Genomic DNA, 4,884 nt, shown 5'->3' with positions numbered 1-4,884 from the left:
CATTGATTTTTGTAATTATTTTTATATAAATGAGATATTTAATTTACATTTTTTATTTTTATGAGTTATTATTATTTTTAATTTATTCTTTTTAGAGTTTAAATAAAATAATAAATACTTTTAGATTTTTTTTTATAAAATGAAAAATTAAAAAAAAAAGAAGAAGGTGGAATGTGTAATAATTAAAAAGGAAAAAAAGGAGAAATTTGTTCGGTATTCTCGCTCTCTATCAAAATCTCGCTCTCGCTCTCGATCTCGCTCATGCTCACACTCTCGCTCTCTCAAACTCTCGTTGTCTCTCATAATCTCGCTCTCGAATTTGATTAGCTCGTTAGCTCATTAACAGTAAAAAGAAGGAGATTCATTAGCTCGTTATTTAGTCAGACTTGTTGAGATGACAGAATCCATTTGAAAACGACAATATTTTCTTTAAAAAAAAAAAAGGAAGGTCGAGGGTTCAAAATTCGACCTATCTAGGTCGAATTTTCAACCCTCGACTTATTTAAAACAATATTTTTACAAATAGTTTGAAAACAACAATATTTTCCTAAATAGTTTCTAAAAGTACAATATCCTTTTAATTTTTCCATTTCAAGATATATATGAAAATAAAATAAATTTGTAAAATTATTGATTGCACTTCAAATGTTTCGATAAACAAGTTTGTAAACATCATAATATTTAGAGAGATGACAAACAATACTTAAAAAGAGAAAAATAGATGAAATACCTTATTTGAAAATATTGTTGTTGCCGTCAAATCTCTTGAAAAAAAACCCTAGTGATTAAAGGGAGATACATCAAATAATACACATAAAAAAATAAATTTATTGAGTGTTCCAAAATGTATATGAAAATAAAAAAAATTATAAAATTGTTGAATTTATTCGTAATATCCCAAGAAATAAATTTAGACACATCATACTTAAGAAAGGAGAAAAAAATAGATGAAATATTTATTTAGTAATAAGTTTTTCACTGTAAAAAAATCTCTTAAAAACCTAGTGATCAAAGAGAGACACATATAAGATATATAGAAACTACCATCATTATATGCTTTACTAAAAAATATATATATATAGTTAGCACCTTCTTCCTTTTTTTATGATACATTTTTCATAGTCAAATATGTAGATCTTGACAAAAATATGTTTGTTGGAGAAAAAGATACCATGCATTGTCCTTAAATAAGGACAATCATCAAATGATAGTTACTTTCTACCTTTTGAGGTACTTTGAAAAGATGGGTGGAGGATAAAATGAGGGGCAAAATGGTAAAAAAGATTCTCTTTCATTACCCTTTTTAAACCTAACTAGTTTAAGAAATTGTGCAATGTAAGTGAAATCTCATAGTTTTTATTCAAAATTTAAAAATCTATGAAACTTTTAACAAGTAATAAGAATTATATAGTTTTTTCTTCATGTTTTTATATTATCGTCTTTTCATTATACTAATTTTTATTAGGATAATTGCAATTGGTAACATTTTTAAGAATAATAACTAAGTGTATAACATCATTAAAAAAAATTACAAATATAGATAAGTCTATCAGCGATAGATTTCTATTGTTGATAGACTCCTACTAGTGATATGGTCTATAAACTCCTACTAATAATATAGTCTATCATTGATAGACTATTTAATTTGGTCATATTTGCAATTCTTTTTACATTATGTTTCAAGAAATTGAAAATATAATTTATTCGTAAAAGTTGATTTACAATTTTATTATGAATGATTGTATAAGTACTGCACAATCATATATCAGGAAAATGTTAAATATTTTTTTTAATTAATTATTTTCCATGTATTTCTATACTTTTTTTAAAAAAATATATTTTCTTTATTAAATTGTGAGAGTTTTTAACTTCCACAATTAATTGTATTTTAAAGTAGAGTAACCTAGAATTCAATTTTTAGATTAAATTGAAATGATTTCTTAGTATCCAAGTGTTTTTTAGACTTCTGACATTCTTTTAATTTGTAATTTTATAAATGTATCTAACCTTTTGGTTTAAACAGAGAAGGGAAGAAGTATTTGGATTAGTCACACTTACCTAATCTTCACGATCTCCTCTTTTCAAATGATCACGAACGAAAAACTAAAATGACCACCACCACAAGAAAGATTTCTGTATTCTCCTTAAGGATTGAGAATTACAGGAGGTGTGGGTTATGTTGGTTTTGTGAGAGGGAGAGAAGAATTTTAGAAGAGAGGAATTTTTCTTTCTGGAAGAAAATCGTTGGGAAAATTCTCTCAAACCTTCTGTGAAAAAGATTCTATGAAGTAGACCAAAGAGTAATCGTAAAAACTTCCCATTCTACATGATTGATCATGAGAAAAAATAGGGGGAAGGAGTTATAACTCTCTCCCAAATTAATTTAATAATAAAAAGTATATATATATTATATATTAAACTATATGTTATATTGAATATAATACATAACCTATAGTTTTTATATTGTATCAAATACAATATAATCTATAGTTACTAAATTATATGAATCTAATTCATACAATTAATATTTGAATCATATCCAAATATTTAATTCCTTTCAAAATAAACTTTATACTATAATACATCAAATACATTATATTACTTATATCACATAAAATTAATTCAAATTAATCCAAAATTAATTCTCAATAATCCTTGTTGAGCTACAGAGGGGACCCTGTGGACCTGTAGATTGAAGCTCCAATTGTACTTAGATAATTAATTAAACTCCTTTAATTAAATTATCCAACATTCATTAACTGTCGGTCACTAAAGGCCGATGTTGCACTTTTCACACTACAAATATATTTTTATGTCCATTGGATATAACCAGTCAACAGTATAATGATCCTTCACAAATTGCTCGTAAGTACAGTTGGTCCAAAATTATCGTTTTGCCCCTGTAGTTACATCTAACTTCTTAAATACTACCGATCCTTCTAATGAACAATAAGTCATAGTCCAACTATGACCAAACCTCTCTCATGCCAAGAGAGGGTGTGGTACCACATTGTACAAGCTTCGGAATTAGCCCTTAAGGGAGCAATTTATTTACTTACCCCAACATTAAGGAAATAGTGAATTTCGTCTTGTGTAATTGTGTTGCCAACTCCCTGGTCAGACGAATCCCCAAAATGGTAGGTTTATTGAGTCGAAGATCTGGTCACTCTCACCCATACAAATCAAAGAAGCGCTTTCATAGGCAAGAGTTCACAACTCATTCAGGATTCAGGTCATGTCACCTATGGTCATCCTGATGAAATGTAAGTCTCTATTATTAACGATGTTATATAATGAGACTATTCATTTCGTGGTCTGATCTTATACAAACCCCTTTATATAGAACACTCATGCTCACATCTCTTTATATGAATGATCAAGATCAGATCATTTGTAACAACTTACCATAACTATAACATCTACAAAGCGGGTCGTATTCGTAGTGTCAATAGGGTAAGGTATCCAACCTTATCCATCTACTACAGACCATTTAGGTTATCACTTAAACATGATCCACTTGTATGTCTCTATATACATATTTAAGCTACAAAAGATAACCTCAGATGTTAGTTTATTTGTTTTGTAGGTTAATGCTACTAAATGTTGAATAAAATTCCTCATATTTTATTAAATAAATAAATATTTTGTACATTACAATTACAAACTACAAAACCCATGAGATTTAAGGCATCAACTCCAACAATGGCAGCCTTGGAGAGGTTAAGATAAGGATAAGTGTGCCAAGTGGCAATTAATTAGGCAAACCCTTCATGAAAACCCAAGTATAAATAGGCTTTATGAAAAAAAAGAAGGTTTTGCCAAATTTTAGCTGACGCTTAAGGAAGGGAGATAGTGCTTGGGAGTGCTTGAAGTTCTGTGAAATTTCTAAGCAAGATTAAGGAGATTTATGCAGTTTCCAGCTGAGGCAAAAGGAATTCGATGTGCAAATCCTAAGGTAAGCATGCTAAAAAGCTTTTGAACTATTTATGGAAAGAACATTAATTAAATGATGGTTGGAATAAGTTATGATGTTCAAAAGAATTCAAGTCTGAATTGACGCTATGGATGAACAAGCAGGCAACTAACTAGCCAAGGTATGCAATAGAGCACATAGGCACAAAGTGAGGCGTGTGAAACGGTTGATGCATAGGCACAAGGGTATGCAACGAACGCATAGTCGTGAAGTTCGCGTGCAAGGCTAATTTTCGCATAGGCATTAAAGTGTGACCTCGCGACCATTGTATACCCGAGTGAAAGGGGAGCTAATCACAAGCCAAAGGAAAGGTAAATTGACTAAGTAAAAGTGATGCGTTAGTTCAACTAAGAGGCATTAGAGTCATGTATGCAACAATGATGAATTAAGTATTATGTAAAGCTCAAAAGGGAGCAAATGATTTTAACCAAGGGACCTCTTCTTGTCACGAACACAAGTAGGAGAGGCTTATAGACCTCTTGGATAAGTGGCTTATAATAATGAGTAACAAGTTTTAATAAAAGTTTTCAAAGACAAGTTTTCATGAATGATTTAACGCATAGGCAGTTTATCTAAAGTTTCATGATATGATATTGTTATCGCATGCTTTTAAAGAAAAGCTGATCGTATGATCCATGTTTTAAATGATAATGTTACTTATGAATTTAGCATGCGTTTTCCAATGAGCCTATGCCATGTTTTACAGAATAGTGATGTTTTAACAAGAGATTTTATAAACATGCTCTATGTTTTACAAGGCACCACGGTATGTTATGAACTATGATTTATGATGTTTTAAATGAGAATCATGTTTATATGCTTTAAATTATTTGTGCCTTGTATGCGTTCTCCTCCTATGTTGGTACTGAAGGTATGATAAAGTACCCAGATTTCAGTTATACTATGTTGGT

The sequence above is a fragment of the Benincasa hispida genome, chromosome 9, assembly GCF_009727055.1.
Source record: "Benincasa hispida cultivar B227 chromosome 9, ASM972705v1, whole genome shotgun sequence".
Classification (NCBI taxonomy): Eukaryota; Viridiplantae; Streptophyta; class Magnoliopsida; order Cucurbitales; family Cucurbitaceae; genus Benincasa; species Benincasa hispida.
The sequence above is the reverse complement of the archived record's forward strand: the minus strand, read 5'-3'. Positions refer to the sequence as shown.